At 35.2% G+C, this 16,555-nt stretch overlaps 1 pseudogene; it reads left to right on the forward strand.

The window, feature by feature from the left end:
• The first annotated feature begins 11,389 nt into the window (after positions 1-11,389).
• LOC110920077 lies at positions 11,390-12,932 on the forward strand (annotated as a pseudogene).
• Positions 12,933-16,555: the final 3,623 nt, after the last annotated feature.

Consider the following 16,555-nt stretch of genomic DNA (forward strand, 5'->3'; position numbering starts at 1 on the left):
ATATTCAATAGGGGAAATGGACCGTATCACCCTAAACTATGCAAAATTGATCAATACCACGCCCAACTTTCAAATTGGCTCCCACCACCCTTTACTCGACAACTTGGTGTCACTGTCACCCCTTCGTTAAAAAAACACTAACTGGGTTTGTTTATTTTGCTAATGTGGCTTTTTATCTGATGTGGCAAGGTGACGTGGCATTTTTTAATTATAATTAATATAAATATATATATATATATATATATAATACAACACATACAGTCACTTTATAACAACAACAGTTATCAAATCTTTCTTCACCAGCGACGTTCATCATCTTCACCAACATTAGATCTGAAAGTTCAGTTACACAGCGACGTTGCATACGAGTGCAGCAACTACTGCAGATTTAATCGATGAATAACAACAATTATCAAATCTTTCTTCTACTTTGCATATTTCAGCAACAACACAAATCGGAATTAGAAATTCAGCAATGATTTAGAACTGGAACTCAGCCGATATATTCACTAACATTCATCAATCTCAGCTTTATACAATCAGATCTAAAAGACCACAGCTTGCATTTTCGATCAGTTCAAGAACAACTTTGAAACAAACTTTGATTAACAACAAAAACCTGAATCAAATTTTATTATATCCAAGTAGATTAGCAGTCTGCATTTTCGATCACCGCCACCACCGTCAACACCACCACCACCACCTCCTTCCCCCTTCTGACCACCACCGCCATCGACTCAGCCACCACCTTCTTCCCCCTTCTCACCACTAGGATTTTCAGATCTGGCCGGATTCGAGAAAGTGTGGTGCCGTGTTCGCCGGTGATGTCGAAGAATAAGAGGTAAACGACGATGATGACGGCGACAACGTTGAAGATGTTGAAATATCGAGATTTGGTTTTTTCTTCGACGGCGGTGGAGGACGGAGGCTGATGATGATGATGATGAGAGATTAGGGTTAGGGTTCTGCCAGTTCTCGTTGTAGAGTGGGCTGCCGGTGGCGGGGTTAGGTCGTAGCGGTGTGGTGGTGGTCGGACACGGTGATTGATCGACTAATTGGGGGGTTTTGAGAGAGGAAGGTGGAGGTGGTGATGAATTTAGGTGTTAGTGGAACCGGAGCCATGGATTTCAACAAAAACAACGCAAAATCAAGCTTGAAACCGGAGCAATCTTGCCGTCTCCGTCTTGCCGGAGCCATGGATTCCGACCTTCTCCTTCAAGGTAAAGAGAGAAGGAGAGTTAAAGATAATAAAGTGACTGTATGTATTGTGTTATATATGTATATATATATATTAATTATAATTAAAAAATGCCACATCACCTTGCCACATCAGATAAAAGCCACATCAGCAAAATAAATAAACTCAGTTAGTGATTATTTAAAGAAGGGGTGACAGTGACACCAAGTTGTCGAGTAGAGGATGGTGGGAGCCAATTGTAAAGTTGGGCGTGGTATTGGCCAATTTTGCATAGTTTAGGGTGATACAGTCCATTTCCCCCATTTACAAATGAAACGTAGTGTTGGCCGTTGGGTGTATATGTTGGTTTACCATATAACTCGTTCCTTGTATAACTATAACTAGTTTAAGAACACGGGTTGTATAAAGAAAATATTTTTTAATTGGAATTATATTCCATGATCTTGAAGGACAAGAAAATATTTTTTTTAATTGGAATTATATTCCATGATCTTGAAGGACGACGATCATGGGCCATGCAATATCACATGTCCACAAAAGAGATGCGCCTGTCGAGTTAATTTTGACGAAAACATTCTTACGGAGCTACGTGATAAAGACATACATTTCCTGCTTTGGTATGATCTTGTGGAAGATCTGCCCTATCTTAAGAAGTCAAAAATTTGAATAGTTTATTTATGTTTTTTATTAATTTTTTAGATATAAAAAACGACGTATATTAAGTTATTAAGTAAACAAGTAATTGGATTTAAGGTTTAAAAGAAAAAATATTAAAAGGAAACGGATTAGTAATTTAGGAAACTCAAATTTATATAATCTTATTTTGAAAGGTCGGTGATACCTTTCTTTTAGACCCTAAACTTTGTTTTCTTTTCTTTTTTACCCTCAACTTTGTTAAATTTTATTTTCACCCCTCTTAGCTTTTAAGTTTAGGAAATATAACTTTCAACCTTTTAACTTTTATAAAATTTATTCAGAACAGGATGACGGCGTAGTTTGTTGCCCGTCTACCTGCTATCCTTATGTAATTTGCCTCATGATTAATTTAAAATCATTAAAAATTGTTAAAAAAAATTATAAAATGTCACTTTAACCCTCTCGAGAGTATAAATAATCTGATTAAAGTTTGTTAATTAAAGTAAAAAAGTTGTTGCGTGCTTTTTTATGTACGTATTGGTATAAATTCGAGTTGATTTAAATTCGAGTTGATTTACGTTTCGATGTACATTTTATTTGGAAACGAGTCGGGTCAAATATAATGATAATAAGTTATACATACTCATGCCGCATAGGCTATACAATATTCGTAATGTTCTACATTTCAACATAAATTTGGTATAATTTTTCGTATAAAGTCGAGTTTGTCTACGTTTTGATGAAAATTTGGTGTACTCTTCCGTGCTTTATTTTTGACGTTTCCTACGTATGAGTCGGATCGCATATAATACATTTTGACTTGACGGTATAAATTCAAGTTAGTCAGGTCGCATATAATACTTTATGAATGTACGGTATAAATTTAATTAACTTTACATTTTGATCGAATCGCAATGCTTATATAAGTTACATTGAATTCAATCGGATACGTCGAAACATACGTTTTCATATGGTTAACGCATCACAAAACGCTTAGACTAATATGTTCAACATTTGCAATGTACCCGCGCCGCAACGCGCGCGAGTAGTATTACTAGTTTGATTGAAAGAATGATCTAAGCATGCAAAAGTGGAACATGTAATTGGATTTAAGTTTTAAAAGATTTTTTTTTTTTTTTGAATGGAAACAAATTAGTACTTTGGGAAACTCAAATTTGATTGAGAAAATAGGTGATACGGGATTGAATAGCATGGGAGAAAAAAAGTTTTGAACACCCCTGTTTTCTTTAGCGCTCAAATTTAGTCAATGTCTCCCTATACATTGCAACGTCGCAATTAGGCTGGAGGGTGTGGTATAAAGCCCCTAGGGGCTTTATCAAGCCACGTCAGATCCACCTAAACGCCATATCATATGGGGGGTTTTAAAGCCTCTCCCTTTAACTTGCATAGTGTGGTATAAAGCCCCCTATTAAACAAAATTAAAAAAAAAGATTTTATTGGTTGAAATTAGGTGGGCCCCACCAGCACACACTCTTAAAGCTTGTTAACACATTGGCGAGCAAATCATAGCCCCCCCCCCCCCCCTACTTTGCTCGGTGTGGTCTTTGATGCCTCGGGGCGCTATGGAGGGTGAGGTGGCAGGGTGGCGTTAAGCCACACCCATCAGCCTTAGATGTTTAAGAGAAATCCATGTGCCTTAGGTTTTGATTTATTATAATTTATAGATTTAAAAAATATAGGAAAAGCATTTCCATAAGGTTTTTCAACAATTATGGGCTCTAAACTTTTTTATACCAAAAGAGTACAACCCAAAAGTTTTTTCAAGTCCCTTTAAGAAAGTAATTTTTATTCAATAAGTTATCATAGATGTGCTTTTTAGATGAGTCAAATTGGATGAGTTGACATTTCATTAAGTAGTTAAACGAGCTTAATGTGAATGAGACGATCAATGATGGTATTCTAATTCTAATTAGTGTTATTCTACCCTCATATGTTGTCTGGATCGAATTGCATTTGAGAACTAGTTCTCTCACTATCATGCTTTCCAATCATAATCAGATTGAGGGTTTAGAAGAAGCCAAACTAATTATGATTATCATGTTTTTTCCCTGATAACGTTATAATATTTTGTTTCCGTAAGTTATGTTTAATTATTGTCCTTACTTATCTTGTTTGTGTTGTCATGATGGACAAACTTATTAATAATTGGGGTTGGTGTTTAAATTGTATTTTTTATCTTATAATAATATAAACTAAAAACCACGTACATTATTTAGAAATTAACGTGATTGGTACACTGTCTGATTGAAGACAAGGTTACCAGGTTACTTAGACTATCCGGCGTACACTGTCTGATTGAAGACAAGGTTACCAGGTTACTTAGACTATCCGGCCTGGTCGTCACCACGGAGCCACGCGTGAGTCCTACGCCCCCTAGGTGTGGTTCACAGCTGTGAGACTTTGGCGCGGACCTGGTTACCATTGAGTCACGCGTGACAAACCGTACCCCCTAGGCGTGGCTCACAACCGTGAGACTTCGGCGTGGACTTGCTCTGCTTTCCGGTCTCCCCCTTTCCCATTTCCAGAGTAACGTTCAATAATAATAATAGTAAAGTTTGTATAAAACTTACCCATGTGAGTAGTGGAAACTATTTCCCCCAATCAAATGACTCGAAGCTGTTAGTTGTGATGGGAAATGAAAACCGATAAGACGCTGATATGGCAATAAAACCCATGTGATACGTGAGAACCACGCCCCTATAGGCTATATAGCCTTACAATCAGTAGCGGACTGACTGACGTTCTCACACTGGTAAAAGCTTCAAGTGATACGTGTTACATATAGACTAGCTACAAAGTTATATGTGTTATCATCACTTATCAATGTATACTATATTGCTCAACTTTTTGCTGGCTTTTGTTGATATATAAAAGGTAGTGTGTCAAAGCTTCAAGTGGTTAGCAGTTAGCACCAATGTTTTGACCATAACAACACTCGGTCAGATCACAACCTCTGAGCAAGTAAAGTTGTCGGTTTAACGACATGTCTGGTTTTCAAAATACTGGTTAGCACCAGTGGCGAAACTTGACAATGAAGTCAGGGGTCGAAAACGTATATACCCAAAATTTTCTATAGAACCGGGGATCGAAAACGTATATGCCCAAAAATTTATATACGAAAACTACATATATAACACTACTGAGCGAAAAGTTTAGGGGTCTGGCCCGGCCCCTCCTAAGCAATCAAAGAAACATGATTTAACCCTACAACAAAGTTGGTGGTTTATTGTGTTGCCGAATTTCAACACTGATCAAGATAAGTCCCAAATTTCCATCATAGACGAACATCACTAATAATCCATATCTATTTTCTAAATCAAACAAGATCATAAGCTCTAACCCTATTTATATAACAAACCAAATCGATTATTAATTTACATCAAAAGCGGGAACAAAGAGAAAATTAGTCAAATTTATTAACCGTAAACCTTACAAAAACAAAAAGGAAAAAAAAAAAAAAAACTCAAGATCACATAATCCCGCAAACTATTGTCAAGAGAAACAAACCATAAACAAGAAAGCAGCAGAAATATGTACAAAACAAACAGGCGTTAAGACTTATGTCAAATTAACTTGCGGTGTTGCAGAGCATACAATCCAACAACCTACGAAACGCATACCGAACTCTAGGGTAAACCCTATGAGTATAGCCGCTAGATTCCCTCCATATCTCCTCCATCGTTTGCACAAAAAGATTCAAGCTTCTGATTGGCGGAACATACAAAGTCAACGGCACTGCTGAAAACGCAACTGCAAAGAACATGTGCAGCATCTTGTAGACAGGGGTCGGTTTTGTTGTTTAAGGTTTTTGATGTGTTTGAGGAATTTGATTTGGGGGTAGAGAGATGATGAGGATGATTTTGGGTTGGGTATTTCTTTTTTCTTTTTTTTTTTTTCTAAATAAGAAAAGGTATTTTGTAGAGTTTATCTGTGAGTTTGTTTATATATGTGGGGGTGGTGGTGGTCATAAATTGTTATTCAAGAAATGGCATGAAGGTTGTGGGTTCATCTGGTTTTGGCTTACTTTTCAACCCATGGTTTTGTGGTTGAGAATACACCTGTCCAAACATGAAATTCATTAAATATTATAATATATGAGGTTTGGGTTAAAGTTGAATATATTTTGTAGAAATTGGAATTCATTTTGAAATTTTACTTTTCTAAAAAAAATAATAATGTATTATTTGTATTTAAGATTTGTTTGTTCTTGTCTCTCTAGATTCTAGAACATCAAATTATGTTACATTAACCTAACCATTACTTTTTAGAATTTGTTTTAACTTGTGTTTGTATGTTGAGCGGTTGTTGACAGTGTTTGGTCGTAGGGGGTGCAGGGTAGTGGTGTTTACTGGCGATGGTGGTGGTGATGTTTAGAGGGCGGTGATGATGGTGTAGTCATGAAAAGAAAAGCACAAATAAGAAATAAAAAGTCGAAAGATAATTCAAAAAATTGTAAATGTTTATAATCAATTATATAAATGTTAAAATGAGTATGAATATGAATGCAAAAGTTGATATGATCTTATTATAAGTTATAGAAAGTGTGGTATTAGTGAGTGTATGTTTAAATATTATATTTCATAAAAATATTGTGAGTCTATAGACGTTAAAGTTGATATAAATGTATAAAGATTATAAACTGTAAACAAAAATTAGTATGTATTTATCAAATCAATTATTAAAAGCAGGTGTCCGGACATCGTCAAGCTAAACGCACATGCTCATAATAATTTTTATAAAGGTAAAGAAAGTATAACATTGAGCAAAAAAAAAAAAAAATTATTAGTCCTATTAATCAGGGCCGGCTTTTGGGCCGGTCAACATATGCCGTCGCTCGAGAACTAAATTTTTAAAGGGTCCGAAAGGTTTCTATAAGCTTTTATATATAAACTGAATTATACATTTAGCATATCCGTCCACTTATTATACAAAAAAAGTGTTGGTGATTGAGTGGGAAAAAACTTTCTTAAGATAATGTAAAGATCTCAAATTCAAGTCTTGAAACCACCTCTAAGGTTTTATTTTCTTAATTCATTTCCTCTTAACCACAGTTTTGGACCCACTTTTTTTGTCGCCTGAGGCCTAAATTTTTTTGAGAGTTCTGAAAAACGGCTCTTTTATAATTATTAACATTGTAAATACAAACATAAAATTTATTTCTAAAGTAAAGACCCATCTAATTCGATTAAAGCGTTTGTTCACCTTTCTAAGAACTATTATTACAATTGTATCTAACTAAGACTACTGAACTGTAATTATTAGCTATTTTTTTATATCGGGCATTGTGTTAAAACCGAGCAAATGATAATGTAAAATAAACGTGATTTGAAAACAAAGCATGTTGTTTAGAAAGTCAAACCACTAGAACGATTTAGTTTATCATTGTATCGTTTTATGATACCAAATAAATACTTTATTTTGAGTACAACCTTGTTTTTAACAAAACTTATAACGGAATGTCAGGGAAAGAAATCAATCACAACTACGTACTTAAGTATTTAGAAAAAAGTTATAAACGTGACTTATTAAAGAAATATCAAATTAATCGATAAATTAATATATGTTAAAAAAATAAAAAAAAAGCAATTATTAAAAAAAGGTAAGGAAATATATGTTTTAAAAAAAGAAAAATATGTTATTAAATGTAAATATAATAATAAATATTATAATGTATTAAATAATAAAACAATAAAAACTATATAGTATTATAAAAATAAAGTTAATATTTATTATCCATCGAAAACAATATATATATATATATTTTTAATAAAACTTATAATGGAATGTCAGTGAAAGAAATCAAGCACAAATACATACTTAAGGTATCAGAAAAAAGTTATAAACGTAACTTATTAAAGAAGTATCAAACTAATCGATAAATTAATATATGTTAAAAAAAAGAAAAAAACAATTATTAAAAGAGGTAAAGGAAATATATGTTTTATGAAACGCCCTCACACGTAATAACTTAAAAACGACGCAGCGGAAATAGAGCCTTAAAAATTTCTTTCTCTATTAGACACATTTCTTACATGAAGGCTCAAATACGGAATGCCAAACGTTAACTAAAAGAAATATACAACATTCACTTTTAATTAACACTTTAAGGCGTTACATAATTAAAGCTATGTGACTGTTCTTTTCCGTTCAATCCTTGCTCTCGACTCGATCTATGTCCGCTTCTCTTCGTTTGTGGTAGAAGAAATCAGTGTAGTACCTGTGGACATCACATACATCTCATTTTGTACCATACAAATAGTATCTCCAGATTTTGAGAGCGAACACAACTGCACCTAACTCAAGATCATGAATGGTGTAGTTCTTCTCGTGTATCTTCAACTGCCTTGATGCATAAGCTATGACTTTGTTCCTTTGCATGAGAACACATCCAAGAACCAAATTTTATGCATCACAATACACGAAAAAATCATCATTGCCCTCAGGCAAAGATAGAATAGGCGCATCACAAAGCTTCTGCTTCAAGGTCTGAAACACTTCTTCTTGTTTGGCTCCCCATTCGAAGGGTTTGTTCTTTTGAGTTAGAGCAGTTAGGGGAACTGCAATCTTTGAGAAGTTCTCGATGAAGCGGCGGTAATAACCCGCGAGACCAAGAAAAGAACGAACCTCAGTAGGAGTAGTAGGCATATCCCAATCCTTAATCGCACTGATCTTGGAGGGATCTACATGAATACCTTGTTCGTTGACGATATGTCCTAAAAATTGAATTTTCTTAAGCCAAAATTCACACTTAGAGAATTTGGCAAAAAGTTGCTCCTTCTTTAGGAGTTCCAAAGTAAGACGAAGTGGGCTTGGACCCAAGGCCTGTTAGTGCGTAAAAGTTTTATGAGCGGCCCATTCGTATTTCTAGAGCCCGTTAACGCACCCGAACTTCGTGTAATGTTGTAGGATTAAATTTTAGGGTCATAAAAATGTAAAATAGTGTCAGTACTCGACGTTTGACGCGTTCGTTCGTCGGTTGCGTTAAAATCGCGTAAAATGCGTCGTTTGTCGTTTTTAATCCGTTTTTCGATCCGGTTTCGACTGCGGACATTAAAATTTGATTACGGCGCTAAGTATATTATAATATTCCAGTTTTTAAGGTAATACACGTGTCCGATGCTTCCGGTTCATTGTCGGTGCGTTCATGCAGTCGCGTTTTTCGATCACGTATGCGTTTGTGACATTTGAAGGTACGATAAATTCTCAAAACTAAATTCATACGTATAAAATTCGTATTTGTTGGCGTTGTCAGTATTTTGTCCGGCGTCAGTTCGTTATCGTTTGACATTCAGCAGATTTCCCGTAAATCACCATTCGCGCACTGTAAAGCCGGACATACGTTCCTAGGCACTCCAAAGGCCTAACTAAGTTAATTTACTAGTTAAAACACTACTTATAATCGTCTTAATGTTTATTATTTGTGTAATTAAGACCCGAAAATTGCCGGTTGTCACACTCACTACTCAAATCCCATAAAAAAGTAGGGTTCAGAAAAAAAAGAAGGTTTTCAAAACAAAACTTATATCTAATGTGAAGTTGTGAAACCAAATTCCGCAAAACATAGTAACCTGCAATTGAAATCAAAAGACCGATGAGAGGAAAACGATCTGCTATTGAATAATGTGTAATTAAATCCATAAAACCCAAATTAAATTGCTTAAAAGCTAAAAAAACTTGAAATCAATCAAATAGAGGACCTCTGTTCATTGAATTTTCCCTTCATCACACTTCGATCTCATGGTTGGGAGGCGGTGGCATCCATATGTCACTCGATTGCAACAAAAGCAAGATTTGGGGCTATGATAATTGAAAAGGAATTGGCCATTGATCATCTAGTTATCTCATTTACAAACATTAAGAATCACACAGATGAAAAGAAAAGCTTAACCTAATTTCCAATTCGAATAGAGGTGAGATGAGATGAAAACCGCTAATTGCACATGGATTCCGAAAGGCATTCTTCCAATCAGCGTCACCGACTATGAACTCAATAAATCCACCAGAAGATTCATAGTTGTCTTTAACGGTACTTGTAGCCTCTTACGTAAGCCGACAATCGTGAAATAGTGGTGGTGTGTGAAGAAGGATGAATCTGAACTTGGTGATGGTGGGTGGTGGAGGCCTGGAGGGTTTATATAATGGGTGGGATAGGGTGGTTGGGAGGAAAAAATGGAAAACGTGGGTGGAGGAGAACGTGTGCAGTTGCCAGACGTGGGAGCGCTGATCTAGGAAAAGCATCGCCAACTGCTGGATTTTAGGAGAGAGAGTGTAGAACTGACATGAACCGTTGCTTCTAGAAGAAATTTAAGCAATTTGAATGGCTGAGATCAAAAGATGGAGACTTTAAACGGCCAGAATTTATCTAAATAGCAGTTATACTTTACGGCGACAATATAATATATAGTTAGAGAGTGTCTTCAAATACAGAAACATAATAAAATACTAGTTAGAGAATGTGTCTTCAAAAACAATATTTGAATTGTATAAATGAGTAGAATTTGACAAATTTTAAACTGTATTTTTAGAAAGAGTTTATGACTAGTAAAACAAGGGGTGCATTTAGCCAACCCCAATCTTTCTATACTAATAAATGAAAATCTTTTTTGGACACGTGTCACTTTCTGGTGCGTTCTCACCTTATTTTCCTATTTATCCCTTATATTAAATAATAATAATAATAATAATAATAATAATAATAATAATTTTAAATAAAAATATTAGATAAGAATAAATATTTAGATAAGAATAAACATTTGGTTTTATTATGATCATATTAAATAATAATAATAATAATAATAATAATAATAATAATAATAATAATAATAATAATATAATGATGATTTTAAACCAAAAAATTAGATAAGAATATAAACATTTATTTTTATTATGATCATATTAAATAATAATAATTTTAAACAAAAATTTAGTTAAGATTAAGTAAGTGTTATAATAAGTAGATAATACATTAAAGTTCATCTTTAAAAGATAAATCTTGACGATTGTATGTGTTAACATATGACATTATATTTTATTAAACACGTGCAATATATGAGTTTTTCTTAAAGGTATATCTTTTTTTATTATTTATTATATAAAATCACATTTATGCAAAATAAAAAAACAAAGTAAAATGTTATAATAGGTAAATAGTACACCAATGTTCATTTTTAAAAGGTAAATCTTGATGACTCTTTGTATTAGCATATGACATTATATTTTATTCAACATGTGTAATATACGAGTTTTTAAAAATATATCTTTTTATTATATTATATAAAATTATATTTATGCAAACCGTGTAATACACGAGGTTTTAACCTAGTTTATTATATTTTTAAATCCTCTTTTATTAAAATAATTTAATTACTTATTAAAGCCACCAAAATTAAAATAATTATTTGATTTGATTTGATTGAGTAAAATCTTAAATAGTTTTAACAAAATAATAGGGTTTGCCGTTAAAAAGAATAAATAGGGTTTTGATTAAATGCATTTACAAAAAACTCTTCTACATCTTCCCTTTTCACGTACTCAATGGCTTCTTCTTCTTCTCTGATCAGCAACCAAACCCATGTCTCAACCACACTGGCCGCCCACCTTCTCTCCAACAAACACGACTCCAACGTTGTCTTCTCGCCCCTTTTCCATCCAGACCCTCCTGAGCTTACTAGCCGCCGGTTCCAAAGGTCAAACACTCGACCAACTCCTCGCTTTCCTTAAAACGGACACGACGAATGACCTCAATTCTCTCTATTCGCACCTTGTGTCCTCGATATTAGCCGTTGGTAGCCTCGCTGGCGGACCTAGATTTTCTTTTGCAAACGCGGTTTGGGCTGGGAAAACCTTTTCTCTCGAACCTTCTTTCAAACAGGTTGTGGACACCGTTTATAAAGCCACATGCAGACAAGTTGATTTCCATAAGGTCAGTTTTTAATGTTTTTTTAAGTTAGGGTTTGGGATGACTGAAATAACAGGCCTCTTTTTCAACTTTCTTTCTTAACTTCTAGTGGAGGTTTTTTTAATGTTGTGTGAATAATTATTTTGATATGAATCTTGGTTTTTATTCACAAACTTAGGCTTATAACGGTTTGGATTTCTCAAAACTGATCGCTATTAAAGTTATCGAACTATGTTTTTGATATGTATGCTAATATATTATTTTCTGATTTTTGGTTTGATTATTGAAGGCTGAAGAGGTGGCCATGAAGTGAATTCATGGGCCGAAAACCAAACAAATGGCCTCATCAATCAAGTCATTAGTGCTGAAGAAGTTAAAGATGGCACGATGCTCATGCTTGCAAATGCTATCTACTTCAAGGGAACATGGACTCAGAAGTTTAACACCTCATTGACTAAAGAACGTGACTTTCATCTCCTCAATGGAAACAAAGTTCAATTTCCCTTTATGACCAGCTCCAAAAATCAATTCGTGCGTGAATATGATGGTTTCAAAGTACTGGGTCTCCCCTATTCGCAAGGCCAAGATAACCGTAAGTTCACAATGTACTGTTACCTCAGTGATGCAAAAGACGGGCTTCCGTCTTTGGTAAAGAAGATGAGTTCCACATCTGACTTTTTTGAGCGTCACATTCCACGCGTAAAAAAAAAGGTCGGGGAGTTTTTTATACCAAAATTTAAGATCGAATTTGGGTTTGAAGCTTCTGATATGCTGAAGGAATTAGGGCTTGTATTGCCTTTTGGCGTTGGACATCGTGTCACCGAAATGGTTGACTCACCTGTTGGTACAGGCCTTTATGTATCAAAAATCAAGCATAAATCCGTTGTGGAGGTGAATGAAGAAGGTACAGAAGCTGCAGCGGTCACTATATCTAAGATGATGTATGGATGTGCACCGTCAGTTGCTAAAGAATATTTGGTTGATTTTGTGGCGGATCACCTGTTTTTGTTTGTGATTCGAGAAGATGTGACCGGGGTTATGTTGTTTATAGGACAGTTGATTGACCCTAGATAGAATTATCTACTGTCTTTGCCTTTTGTTTATGACAGGTAAAATCTCTTTTTGTGTTTGCTAATTAAGACATGTTGGGTTTATTGCACCAATTGAATTTTGGACTAACATCTTGGCACACTATTTAGTTCTACTGTTGAAGCTTTGGATTAATTTGCTATGTTTTGTGATGTTCATTCTTCTTTTTACTACAAATAAAATGGTATAACTAATCCTTTTAAGAAAACCAATTAGAGATGTAAAAGATATACAAATGTGCATGGAAGTGACTCAAGTTGAGGTAAGTCCATTGTTCGGGATGATCATAATACTACTGCAAATGTAACAGGTTCGTCTACATCTCATTTACTCTTATCCAAATCTCCGCCACACGTGATCTTGTGAAGGGCTGCAGTTGCGACTGCCGCTCGGTTCTAGCTGCTGAGAAACCCGTTTACACATCTCCAACAATAAACCAAGTTTGAAATCCAAACCCGTCACATCTCCATGCCACATTATTCCAAACCTACTTTTTTTCCAATAATTAATCATTCAAAACCTCCACCTATAACCTTTTATTTTTATCTATATCTGGTTTATTTATCCATCTATAATTTATTTAAATGATAATATTATATCTTATTTATTTTAAATATTATATTTCTTTACACTTAAAGTATATTAAAATAATAAAAAAATAAAAATTTATAAAAAGATAAGACATTAAATAAAAAAACTTATTGAATGGAAGAGGATACCAACCTCGATGAAGAACCGTCAACGGGAGTCCGTGATGATTTTGAAGAACTGTTAAAGGAAGTCCAATCAGAATTATACCCTGGTTGTACTAAGTTTTCTTCTCTTGACTTTGTTTCGAAGCTTATGCATGTGAAGACAAAGAACAAATGGACTAACAGTTCATTTGATGAGCTTCTCGAGATTTTGCAATCTTCACATCCAGAAGGCAACAAGGTTCCCCCTACACTATGTAGCCAAAAAGATATTAAAGAAGATTGGTTTGGGTATGAGTCAATACACGTGTGCAAAAATGACTGTGCTCTCTTCTGGGCAGAGCACCAATCGTTGCAGAATTGTCCTGTTTGTAATGAGAGTCGGTGGGTCGATCCAAACACACATGGTAAGAAGGTACCTCACAAGAAATTACGATACTTTCCTTTAACCCCAAGACTACGACGTTTGTATTCTTCAAGGCAAACGACAAAAGATATGATATGGCACAGTACCGGGCGATCAGAAGATGGTAAAATGCATCATCCTGTTGATGGATCTTCATGGAAAGATTTTGATAAAAATTACCCTGACTTCTTGACGGAACCTCGAAATATCCGCCTAGGGCTTGCAGCCGATGGTTTCAATCCATTTGGTAACATGAGCTCAGCTCATAGCACGCGGCCGATTGTAATCACCACATACAATCCGCCTCCATGGCTATGCATGAAAGAGTCCTCATTCATGTTGACCTTGGTGATTCCAGGACCTAAATCACCCGGTAAGGATATGGACGTTTTTCTTAGACCGTTGGTGGATGAGCTTAAGCAACCTCTAAACCTATGCCTTGATTTCGTTCACATCAAACATGTAACAACCATAGGTACGACATTATTCTCATGTAATTTAATATCAAATATCATTCAACAATATAAACTTTGATTCATTCAACTATCCTCTCGTATTTTCCCATTCTGAGTTCGGCTTCGATACCTCATGAACCCGATGTTCTTTTACCTGCATTACATTTCAACTTTAAGGCACACCATTAGCAAACGTCAATGCCCAAACATCATGAAACCATTCCTTCATACATTTATAACATCTCGCATTCATATATGTATACTAATTGTTAGGTGCATTCATAGCATATACATCCATACATGCATACATTCATAAATCATACATGTACACAAACATATACACCTACATATATACGCACACATTCATACACGCAAACATACATATGTACAAGCTCTTACATACCACTTACATTCCCATATAGTTTTACTAACATATCCAAGTCACAAACATCCATATAAATAAGTCTCATACGTACAAACTTACGTGCATGTTCATTTCTATTCATGCTTACCTATGGATTCCGTCACTAACATGTAGGTAGATCTATACACATACATATCTCCAAACTTATTTCTTTCCCACATATACTTTGAGTGAACGTTCTTGCTCATGAGTGAACATTTCAATTGTTGAGTGAACGTTCCAACTGTTGAGTGAACATTCTTGCTGACGAGTGAACGTTCCAACTGTTGAGTGAACATTCTTGCTGAAACGAACTAGAAATAGATGGAACAGTAGAAGTATACGGTGTGTGTGCAATGTTGGATGTCTGTGTTTACGAATGTCAACTGTTACGTGCCTTGTGAAATAGGAACTTGTGATATGAGCTTGTAAATGAAACAACTACATACTATGAGATTTCATGATGATCACCGGCTGTTAAGTGTTAATTGGGACTTGGACTTATGAAGTAAACTTGTATGTGGCACAATAATCTGTTGTGTGGATAAACTTTGTTAACATGAATGATGTGTGACATGGCTAACAACTATAACATGCATATTATGTGTATATATTCATGAAAGTAACTTGTGTAATATGTGACAAAATACGTGATCCAATGTGAATACAGAACTGATTGTTATTGATAAACCATGTTAGGACGTGCTTGATCCATTGATAAACAAAGTAATAAAACATACCGAGCAAATCCAAGGTGAGTTCACTTCTCTCAAAACAAGCATGCGTCCGATGGGGACAATCAAACTGATAAAACTTGATAACGAATTTTTGTAAACCCATATCCTGGTAGGGGATATGAGGCGGTTTCAAATACCCACATCCTTGTAGGGGATGTGAGGCGCATTTCACAAACGCATATCCTTGCAGGGGATATGCAACGGTTTTCGGTAAACGTTAATGTTGGATAATACACTCACTCTCTATCACTTAAGTCCCATCATACTATTGGGTTAGTTGCTTGTAGGGCAACGGGGTTATTAGTTGATAGCGTTATTAGGTTTGGCACCCTCACGACGTACCTGGATAGGACGAGCGTGAACTAATAACTTTAAATCATGACCAATGTTTGATAGAGCATTGGAGAAGGGCAAAAAGGGCCGTCTGCGGTATCGAGTTATTATCAACATAGCATAACATAACATATCATAAGTCACTACACGTTTTTCTGCATGCTTGCAGGCCTTTAGGTACATGTCATTGGAACTTGCTGTCTGGGATGCTGGAGTGGTCATGGGTCGAGATACAAGGAATCGCAAGTCACGTCTAATGGTTTTCGTACTCATGGCTTAGGAAACACCTAACAAATGATTTATGCTTCCGCTGAACACGATGAATTGCATTTAATGTTTTGTAAACACTTTATGATAATAAATGAAAGTTTGTATTTGAAATTTTTATTATGAGTTCAATGTGATTGGTGGCTAGATCCTGGTACGTCACACGCCTCGCGGGGGTTTCCGTAGGTGGTATTTTGGGGGGTGTGACAGTTTGGTATCAGAGCCACTGGTAATAGTGAACTTGGTTTTAAAAATGTTTTTTTATAAAACCAGACTATAACCGAACAGTCCTGAATACGTGAATACGACCATGACACTCAGCTCCAGACTGCAAGGTTCGTCTTTTTTCACCTGCTGCATACATTACATGACTAGTACACATTTGTTTATGATGTAACGTACGAACACACACTCGTCATT

Source organism: Helianthus annuus, chromosome 16 (genome assembly GCF_002127325.2).
Source record: "Helianthus annuus cultivar XRQ/B chromosome 16, HanXRQr2.0-SUNRISE, whole genome shotgun sequence".
Taxonomy (NCBI): Eukaryota; Viridiplantae; Streptophyta; class Magnoliopsida; order Asterales; family Asteraceae; genus Helianthus; species Helianthus annuus.